Source organism: Carassius carassius, chromosome 50 (genome assembly GCF_963082965.1).
Source record: "Carassius carassius chromosome 50, fCarCar2.1, whole genome shotgun sequence".
In the NCBI taxonomy this organism is placed as follows: domain Eukaryota; kingdom Metazoa; phylum Chordata; class Actinopteri; order Cypriniformes; family Cyprinidae; genus Carassius; species Carassius carassius.
The window spans coordinates 20,636,529-20,646,929 of NC_081804.1; the positions used below are offsets into that span (position 1 = coordinate 20,636,529).

Sequence of the window (10,401 nt, forward strand, 5' to 3'; positions counted from 1 at the left end):
ATTTTTTTCACTGATTATATAATAATCGTGCAAAAAAAAAAAAAAAAAAAAAAAAAGAGTCAATGCCCGATCTCTGAATCTTAGCATGTTTGGTTCTGGTTACTACTTGGATGGGAGACTGCCTGGGAATAATACCCGGTGCTTTAAGCTTTTGGGTTTTCTTCCCTACTTATATAATGAACTGGAGATTAGAGTGGCTGATCTTTAAATAGCCCTCTCTCTGAAGCAGCCTTCGCTTACGGCCATATCTGGCTATGCCTGGTTAGTACTTGGATGGGAAACCGCTTCGGAATACCAGGTGCTGAAAGCTTTTTGGAAATTTTTCACAATTTTTTACTTTTTGGATTTTTTTCACTAATTATATAATAATCGTGCAAAAAAAAAAAAAAAAAAAAAAAAAGAGTCAATGCCCGATCTCTGAATCTTAGCATGTTTTGTTCTGGTTACTACTTGGATGGGAGACCGCCTGGGAATACCAGGTGCTGTAAGCTTTTTGGAAAATTTTCACTAGTTATGTAATAATCTTGAAAAAAAAAAAAAAGAGACAATGCCCGATCTCTGAATCTTAGCATGTTTTGTTCTGGTTACTACTTGGATGGGAGACTGCCTGGGAATAATACCCGGTGCTGTAAGCTTTTGGGTTTTCTTCCCTACTTATATAATGTACTGGAGATTAGAGTGGCTGATCTTTAAATAGCCCTCTCTCTGAAGCAGCCTTCGCTTACGGCCATACCTGGCTATGCCTGGTTAGTACTTGAGTGGGGAACTGCCTCGTAATACCAGGTGCTGAAAGCTTTTTGGAAATTTTTCAAAATCCTTTACTTTTTGGATTTTTTTCACTAATTATATAATAATCGTGCAAAAAAAAAAAAAAAAAAAAAAAGAGTCAATGCCCGATCTCTGAATCTTAGCATGTTTGGTTCTGGTTACTACTTGGATGGGAGACTGCCTGGGAATAATACCCGGTGCTTTAAGCTTTTGGGTTTTCTTCCCTACTTATATAATGAACTGGAGATTAGAGTGGCTGATCTTTAAATAGCCCTCTCTCTGAAGCAGCCTTCGCTTACGGCCATACCTGGCTATGCCTGGTTAGTACTTGGATGGGGAACCGCTTCGGAATACCAGGTGCTGAAAGCTTTTTGGAAATTTTTCACAATTTTTTACTTTTTGGATTTTTTTCACTGATTATATAATAATCGTGCAAAAAAAAAAAAAAAAAAAAAAAAAAGAGTCAATGCCCGATCTCTGAATCTTAGCATGTTTGGTTCTGGTTACTACTTGGATGGGAGACTGCCTGGGAATAATACCCGGTGCTTTAAGCTTTTGGGTTTTCTTCCCTACTTATATAATGAACTGGAGATTAGAGTGGCTGATCTTTAAATAGCCCTCTCTCTGAAGCAGCCTTCGCTTACGGCCATATCTGGCTATGCCTGGTTAGTACTTGGATGGGAAACCGCTTCGGAATACCAGGTGCTGAAAGCTTTTTGGAAATTTTTCACAATTTTTTACTTTTTGGATTTTTTTCACTAATTATATAATAATCGTGCAAAAAAAAAAAAAAAAAAAAAAAGAGTCAATGCCCGATCTCTGAATCTTAGCATGTTTTGTTCTGGTTACTACTTGGATGGGAGACCGCCTGGGAATACCAGGTGCTGTAAGCTTTTTGGAAAATTTTCACTAGTTATGTAATAATCTTGAAAAAAAAAAAAAAGAGACAATGCCCGATCTCTGAATCTTAGCATGTTTTGTTCTGGTTACTACTTGGATGGGAGACTGCCTGGGAATAATACCCGGTGCTGTAAGCTTTTGGGTTTTCTTCCCTACTTATATAATGTACTGGAGATTAGAGTGGCTGATCTTTAAATAGCCCTCTCTCTGAAGCAGCCTTCGCTTACGGCCATACCTGGCTATGCCTGGTTAGTACTTGAGTGGGGAACTGCCTCGTAATACCAGGTGCTGAAAGCTTTTTGGAAATTTTTCAAAATCTTTTACTTTTTGGATTTTTTTCACTAATTATATAATAATCGTGCAAAAAAAAAAAAAAAAAAAAAAAAGAGTCAATGCCCGATCTCTGAATCTTAGCATGTTTTGTTCTGGTTACTACTTGGATGGGAGACCGCCTGGGAATACCAGGTGCTGTAAGCTTTTTGGAAAATTTTCACTAGTTATGTAATAATCTTGAAAAAAAAAAAAAAGAGACAATGCCCGATCTCTGAATCTTAGCATGTTTTGTTCTGGTTACTACTTGGATGGGAGACTGCCTGGGAATAATACCCGGTGCTGTAAGCTTTTGGGTTTTCTTCCCTACTTATATAATGTACTGGAGATTAGAGTGGCTGATCTTTAAATAGCCCTCTCTCTGAAGCAGCCTTCGCTTACGGCCATACCTGGCTATGCCTGGTTGGTACTTGAGTGGGGAACTGCCTCGTAATACCAGGTGCTGAAAGCTTTTTGGAAATTTTTCAAAATCTTTTACTTTTTGGATTTTTTTCACTAATTATATAATAATCGTGCAAAAAAAAAAAAAAAAAAAAAAGAGTCAATGCCCGATCTCTGAATCTTAGCATGTTTGGTTCTGGTTACTACTTGGATGGGAGACTGCTTGGGAATGCCAGGTGCTGTAAGCTTTTGGGTTTTCTTCCCTACTTATATAATATACTGGAGATTAGAGTGGCTGATCTTTAAATAACCCTCTCTTTGCAGCAGCTTTCGCTTACGGCCATACCAACCTGGCTATGCCCGATCTCGTCTGATCTCGGAAGCTAAGCAGGTTTGGGCCTGGTTAGTACTTGGATAGGAGACCGCCTGGGAATACCAGGTGCTGTAAGCTTTGTGGAAAATTTTCACTAGTTATGTAATAATCTTAAAAAAAAAAAAAAAAAAGAGACAATGCCCGATCTCTGAATCTTAGCATGTTTTGTTCTGGTTACTACTTGGATGGGAGACTGCCTGGGAATAATACCCGGTGCTTTAAGGTTTTGGGTTTTCTTCCCTACTTATATAATGAACTGGAGATTAGAGTGGCTGATCTTTAAATAGCCCTCTCTCTGAAGCAGCCTTCGCTTACGGCCATACCTGGCTATGCCTTGTTAGTACTTGGATGGGGAACCGCCTCGGAATACCAGGTGCTGAAAGCTTTTTGGAAATTTTTCAAAATCTTTTACTTTTTGGATTTTTTTCACTAATTATATAATAATCGTGAAAAAAAAAAAAAAAAAAAAAAAAAGAGTCAATGTCCGATCTCTGAATCTTAGCATGTTTGGTTCTGGTTACTACTTGGATGGGAGACTGCCTGGGAATAATACCCGGTGCTTTAAGCTTTTGGGTTTTCTTCCCTACTTATATAATGAACTGGAGATTAGAGTGGCTGATCTTTAAATAACCCTCTCTTTGCAGCAGCTTTCGCTTACGGCCATACCAACCTGGCTATGCCCGATCTCGTCTGATCTCGGAAGCTAAGCAGGTTTGGGCCTGGTTAGTACTTGGATAGGAGACCGCCTGGGAATACCAGGTGCTGTAAGCTTTGTGGAAAATTTTCACTAGTTATGTAATAATCTTAAAAAAAAAAAAAAAAAAAGAGACAATGCCCGATCTCTGAATCTTAGCATGTTTTGTTCTGGTTACTACTTGGATGGGAGACTGCCTGGGAATAATACCCGGTGCTTTAAGGTTTTGGGTTTTCTTCCCTACTTATATAATGAACTGGAGATTAGAGTGGCTGATCTTTAAATAGCCCTCTCTCTGAAGCAGCCTTCGCTTACGGCCATACCTGGCTATGCCTTGTTAGTACTTGGATGGGGAACCGCCTCGGAATACCAGGTGCTGAAAGCTTTTTGGAAATTTTTCAAAATCTTTTACTTTTTGGATTTTTTTCACTAATTATATAATAATCGTGAAAAAAAAAAAAAAAAAAAAAAAAAAGAGTCAATGTCCGATCTCTGAATCTTAGCATGTTTGGTTCTGGTTACTACTTGGATGGGAGACTGCCTGGGAATAATACCCGGTGCTTTAAGCTTTTGGGTTTTCTTCCCTACTTATATAATGAACTGGAGATTAGAGTGGCTGATCTTTAAATAGCCCTCTCTCTGAAGCAGCCTTCGCTTACGGCCATACCTGGCTATGCCTGGTTAGTACTTGGATGGGGAACCGCTTCGGAATACCAGGTGCTGAAAGCTTTTTGGAAATTTTTCACAATTTTTTACTTTTTGGATTTTTTTCACTAATTATATAATAATCGTGCAAAAAAAAAAAAAAAAAAAAAAAAAGAGTCAATGCCCGATCTCTGAATCTTAGCATGTTTGGTTCTGGTTACTACTTGGATGGGAGACTGCCTGGGAATAATACCCGGTGCTTTAAGCTTTTGGGTTTTCTTCCCTACTTATATAATGAACTGGAGATTAGAGTGGCTGATCTTTAAATAGCCCTCTCTTTGCAGCAGCTTTCGCTTACGGCCATACCAACCTGGCTATGCCCGATCTCGTCTGATCTCGGAAGCTAAGCAGGTTTGGGCCTGGTTAGTACTTGGATAGGAGACCGCCTGGGAATACCAGGTGCTGTAAGCTTTGTGGAAAATTTTCACTAGTTATGTAATAATCTTAAAAAAAAAAAAAAAAAAAGAGACAATGCCCGATCTCTGAATCTTAGCATGTTTTGTTCTGGTTACTACTTGGATGGGAGACTGCCTGGGAATAATACCCGGTGCTTTAAGGTTTTGGGTTTTCTTCCCTACTTATATAATGAACTGGAGATTAGAGTGGCTGATCTTTAAATAGCCCTCTCTCTGAAGCAGCCTTCGCTTACGGCCATACCTGGCTATGCCTGGTTAGTACTTGGATGGGGAACCGCTTCGGAATACCAGGTGCTGAAAGCTTTTTGGAAATTTTTCACAATTTTTTACTTTTTGGATTTTTTTCACTGATTATATAATAATCGTGCAAAAAAAAAAAAAAAAAAAAAAAAAAGAGTCAATGCCCGATCTCTGAATCTTAGCATGTTTGGTTCTGGTTACTACTTGGATGGGAGACTGCCTGGGAATAATACCCGGTGCTTTAAGCTTTTGGGTTTTCTTCCCTACTTATATAATGAACTGGAGATTAGAGTGGCTGATCTTTAAATAGCCCTCTCTCTGAAGCAGCCTTCGCTTACGGCCATATCTGGCTATGCCTGGTTAGTACTTGGATGGGAAACCGCTTCGGAATACCAGGTGCTGAAAGCTTTTTGGAAATTTTTCACAATTTTTTACTTTTTGGATTTTTTTCACTAATTATATAATAATCGTGCAAAAAAAAAAAAAAAAAAAAAAAAGAGTCAATGCCCGATCTCTGAATCTTAGCATGTTTTGTTCTGGTTACTACTTGGATGGGAGACCGCCTGGGAATACCAGGTGCTGTAAGCTTTTTGGAAAATTTTCACTAGTTATGTAATAATCTTGAAAAAAAAAAAAAGACAATGCCCGATCTCTGAATCTTAGCATGTTTTGTTCTGGTTACTACTTGGATGGGAGACTGCCTGGGAATAATACCCGGTGCTGTAAGCTTTTGGGTTTTCTTCCCTACTTATATAATGTACTGGAGATTAGAGTGGCTGATCTTTAAATAGCCCTCTCTCTGAAGCAGCCTTCGCTTACGGCCATACCTGGCTATGCCTGGTTAGTACTTGAGTGGGGAACTGCCTCGTAATACCAGGTGCTGAAAGCTTTTTGGAAATTTTTCAAAATCCTTTACTTTTTGGATTTTTTTCACTAATTATATAATAATCTTGCAAAAAAAAAAAAAAAAAAAAAAAAGAGTCAATGCCCGATCTCTGAATCTTAGCATGTTTGGTTCTGGTTACTACTTGGATGGGAGACTGCTTGGGAATGCCAGGTGCTGTAAGCTTTTGGGTTTTCTTCCCTACTTATATAATATACTGGAGATTAGAGTGGCTGATCTTTAAATAACCCTCTCTTTGCAGCAGCTTTCGCTTACGGCCATACCAACCTGGCTATGCCCGATCTCGTCTGATCTCGGAAGCTAAGCAGGTTTGGGCCTGGTTAGTACTTGGATAGGAGACCGCCTGGGAATACCAGGTGCTGTAAGCTTTGTGGAAAATTTTCACTAGTTATGTAATAATCTTAAAAAAAAAAAAAAAAAAAGAGACAATGCCCGATCTCTGAATCTTAGCATGTTTTGTTCTGGTTACTACTTGGATGGGAGACTGCCTGGGAATAATACCCGGTGCTTTAAGGTTTTGGGTTTTCTTCCCTACTTATATAATGAACTGGAGATTAGAGTGGCTGATCTTTAAATAGCCCTCTCTCTGAAGCAGCCTTCGCTTACGGCCATACCTGGCTATGCCTTGTTAGTACTTGGATGGGGAACCGCCTCGGAATACCAGGTGCTGAAAGCTTTTTGGAAATTTTTCAAAATCTTTTACTTTTTGGATTTTTTTCACTAATTATATAATAATCGTGAAAAAAAAAAAAAAAAAAAAAAAAAAAGAGTCAATGTCCGATCTCTGAATCTTAGCATGTTTGGTTCTGGTTACTACTTGGATGGGAGACTGCCTGGGAATAATACCCGGTGCTTTAAGCTTTTGGGTTTTCTTCCCTACTTATATAATGAACTGGAGATTAGAGTGGCTGATCTTTAAATAGCCCTCTCTCTGAAGCAGCCTTCGCTTACGGCCATACCTGGCTATGCCTGGTTAGTACTTGGATGGGGAACCGCTTCGGAATACCAGGTGCTGAAAGCTTTTTGGAAATTTTTCACAATTTTTTACTTTTTGGATTTTTTTCACTAATTATATAATAATCGTGCAAAAAAAAAAAAAAAAAAAAAAAAAGAGTCAATGCCCGATCTCTGAATCTTAGCATGTTTGGTTCTGGTTACTACTTGGATGGGAGACTGCCTGGGAATAATACCCGGTGCTTTAAGCTTTTGGGTTTTCTTCCCTACTTATATAATGAACTGGAGATTAGAGTGGCTGATCTTTAAATAGCCCTCTCTCTGAAGCAGCCTTCGCTTACGGCCATACCTGGCTATGCCTGGTTAGTACTTGGATGGGAAACCGCTTCGGAATACCAGGTGCTGAAAGCTTTTTGGAAATTTTTCACAATTTTTTACTTTTTGGATTTTTTTCACTAATTATATAATAATCGTGCAAAAAAAAAAAAAAAAAAAAAAAAAAAGAGTCAATGCCCGATCTCTGAATCTTAGCATGTTTGGTTCTGGTTACTACTTGGATGGGAGACTGCTTGGGAATGCCAGGTGCTGTAAGCTTTTGGGTTTTCTTCCCTACTTATATAATATACTGGAGATTAGAGTGGCTGATCTTTAAATAACCCTCTCTTTGCAGCAGCTTTCGCTTACGGCCATACCAACCTGGCTATGCCCGATCTCGTCTGATCTCGGAAGCTAAGCAGGTTTGGGCCTGGTTAGTACTTGGATGGGAGACCGCCTGGGAATACCAGGTGCTGTAAGCTTTGTGGAAAATTTTCACTAGTTATGTAATAATCTTAAAAAAAAAAAAAAAAAAAGAGACAATGCCCGATCTCTGAATCTTAGCATGTTTTGTTCTGGTTACTACTTGGATGGGAGACTGCCTGGGAATAATACCCGGTGCTTTAAGGTTTTGGGTTTTCTTCCCTACTTATATAATGAACTGGAGATTAGAGTGGCTGATCTTTAAATAGCCCTCTCTCTGAAGCAGCCTTCGCTTACGGCCATACCTGGCTATGCCTTGTTAGTACTTGGATGGGGAACCGCCTCGGAATACCAGGTGCTGAAAGCTTTTTGGAAATTTTTCAAAATCTTTTACTTTTTGGATTTTTTTCACTAATTATATAATAATCGTGAAAAAAAAAAAAAAAAAAAAAAAAAAGAGTCAATGTCCGATCTCTGAATCTTAGCATGTTTGGTTCTGGTTACTACTTGGATGGGAGACTGCCTGGGAATAATACCCGGTGCTTTAAGCTTTTGGGTTTTCTTCCCTACTTATATAATGAACTGGAGATTAGAGTGGCTGATCTTTAAATAGCCCTCTCTCTGAAGCAGCCTTCGCTTACGGCCATACCTGGCTATGCCTGGTTAGTACTTGGATGGGGAACCGCTTCGGAATACCAGGTGCTGAAAGCTTTTTGGAAATTTTTCACAATTTTTTACTTTTTGGATTATTTCCCCTAATTATAGAATAATCGTGCAAAAAAAAAAAAAAAAAAGAGTCAATGCCCGATCTCTGAATCTTAGCATGTTTTGTTCTGGTTACTACTTGGATGGGAGACCGCCTGGGAATACCAGGTGCTGTAAGCTTTTTGGAAAATTTTCACTAGTTATGTAATAATCTTGAAAAAAAAAAAAAAAAGAGACAATGCCCGATCTCTGAATCTTAGCATGTTTTGTTCTGGTTACTACTTGGATGGGAGACTGCCTGGGAATAATACCCGGTGCTGTAAGCTTTTGGGTTTTCTTCCCTACTTATATAATGTACTGGAGATTAGAGTGGCTGATCTTTAAATAGCCCTCTCTCTGATGCAGCCTTCGCTTACGGCCATACCTGGCTATGCCTGGTTAGTACTTGAGTGGGGAACTGCCTCGTAATACCAGGTGCTGAAAGCTTTTTGGAAATTTTTCAAAATCTTTTACTTTTTGGATTTTTTTCACTAATTATATAATAATCGTGCAAAAAAAAAAAAGAGTCAATGTCCGATCTCTGAATCTTAGCATGTTTGGTTCTGGTTACTACTTGGATGGGAGACTGCCTGGGAATAATACCCGGTGCTTTAAGCTTTTGGGTTTTCTTCCCTACTTATATAATGAACTGGAGATTAGAGTGGCTGATCTTTAAATAGCCCTCTCTCTGAAGCAGCCTTCGCTTACGGCCATACCTGGCTATGCCTGGTTAGTACTTGGATGGGGAACCGCTTCGGAATACCAGGTGCTGAAAGCTTTTTGGAAATTTTTCACAATTTTTTACTTTTTGGATTTTTTTCACTAATTATATAATAATCGTGCAAAAAAAAAAAAAAAAAAAAAAAAAGAGTCAATGCCCGATCTCTGAATCTTAGCATGTTTGGTTCTGGTTACTACTTGGATGGGAGACTGCCTGGGAATAATACCCGGTGCTTTAAGCTTTTGGGTTTTCTTCCCTACTTATATAATGAACTGGAGATTAGAGTGGCTGATCTTTAAATAGCCCTCTCTCTGAAGCAGCCTTCGCTTACGGCCATACCTGGCTATGCCTGGTTAGTACTTGGATGGGAAACCGCTTCGGAATACCAGGTGCTGAAAGCTTTTTGGAAATTTTTCACAATTTTTTACTTTTTGGATTTTTTTCACTAATTATATAATAATCGTGCAAAAAAAAAAAAAAAGAGTCAATGTCCGATCTCTGAATCTTAGCATGTTTTGTTCTGGTTACTACTTGGATGGGAGACTGCCTGGGAATAATACCCGGTGCTGTAAGCTTTTGGGTTTTCTTCCCTACTTATATAATGAACTGGAGATTAGAGTGGCTGATCTTTAAATAGCCCTCTCTCTGAAGCAGCCTTCGCTTACGGCCATACCTGGCTATGCCTGGTTAGTACTTGGATGGGGAACCGCTTCGGAATACCAGGTGCTGAAAGCTTTTTGGAAATTTTTCACAATTTTTTACTTTTTGGATTATTTCCCCTAATTATAGAATAATCGTGCAAAAAAAAAAAAAAAAAAGAGTCAATGCCCGATCTCTGAATCTTAGCATGTTTTGTTCTGGTTACTACTTGGATGGGAGACCGCCTGGGAATACCAGGTGCTGTAAGCTTTTTGGAAAATTTTCACTAGTTATGTAATAATCTTGAAAAAAAAAAAAAAAAGAGACAATGCCCGATCTCTGAATCTTAGCATGTTTTGTTCTGGTTACTACTTGGATGGGAGACTGCCTGGGAATGCCAGGTGCTGTAAGCTTTTGGGTTTTCTTCCCTACTTATATAATGTACTGGAGATTAGAGTGGCTGATCTTTAAATAGCCCTCTCTCTGAAGCAGCCTTCGCTTACGGCCATACCAACCTGGCTATGCCTGGTTAGTACTTGAGTGGGGAACTGCCTCGTAATACCAGGTGCTGAAAGCTTTTTGGAAATTTTTCAAAATCTTTTACTTTTTGGATTTTTTTCACTAATTATATAATAATCGTGCAAAAAAAAAAAAGAGTCAATGTCCGATCTCTGAATCTTAGCATGTTTGGTTCTGGTTACTACTTGGATGGGAGACTGCCTGGGAATAATACCCGGTGCTTTAAGCTTTTGGGTTTTCTTCCCTACTTATATAATGAACTGGAGATTAGAGTGGCTGATCTTTAAATAGCCCTCTCTCTGAAGCAGCCTTCGCTTACGGCCATACCTGGCTATGCCTGGTTAGTACTTGGATGGGGAACCGCTTCGGAATACC

The 10,401-nt window shown here is 39.0% G+C and overlaps 5 non-coding genes across 5 annotated transcripts; all 5 read left to right on the top strand.

Moving 5' to 3' along the window:
• Positions 1–2,711: 2,711 nt before the first annotated feature.
• On the top strand, positions 2,712–2,830 carry LOC132133899 (5S ribosomal RNA). The gene has a single exon (XR_009429285.1). It is a non-coding gene; the product is annotated as a 5S ribosomal RNA (ribosomal RNA).
• A 574-nt stretch (positions 2,831–3,404) lies between these two features.
• Positions 3,405–3,523, top strand: LOC132133900 (5S ribosomal RNA). Its single transcript, XR_009429286.1, has one exon. It is a non-coding gene; the product is annotated as a 5S ribosomal RNA (ribosomal RNA).
• A 920-nt stretch (positions 3,524–4,443) lies between these two features.
• LOC132133901 (5S ribosomal RNA) lies at positions 4,444–4,562 on the top strand. Its single transcript, XR_009429287.1, has one exon. It is a non-coding gene; the product is annotated as a 5S ribosomal RNA (ribosomal RNA).
• A 1,398-nt stretch (positions 4,563–5,960) lies between these two features.
• Positions 5,961–6,079, top strand: LOC132133902 (5S ribosomal RNA). The gene has a single exon (XR_009429288.1). It is a non-coding gene; the product is annotated as a 5S ribosomal RNA (ribosomal RNA).
• Positions 6,080–7,343: 1,264 nt separating this feature from the next.
• On the top strand, positions 7,344–7,462 carry LOC132133860 (5S ribosomal RNA). The gene has a single exon (XR_009429249.1). It is a non-coding gene; the product is annotated as a 5S ribosomal RNA (ribosomal RNA).
• Positions 7,463–10,401: the final 2,939 nt, after the last annotated feature.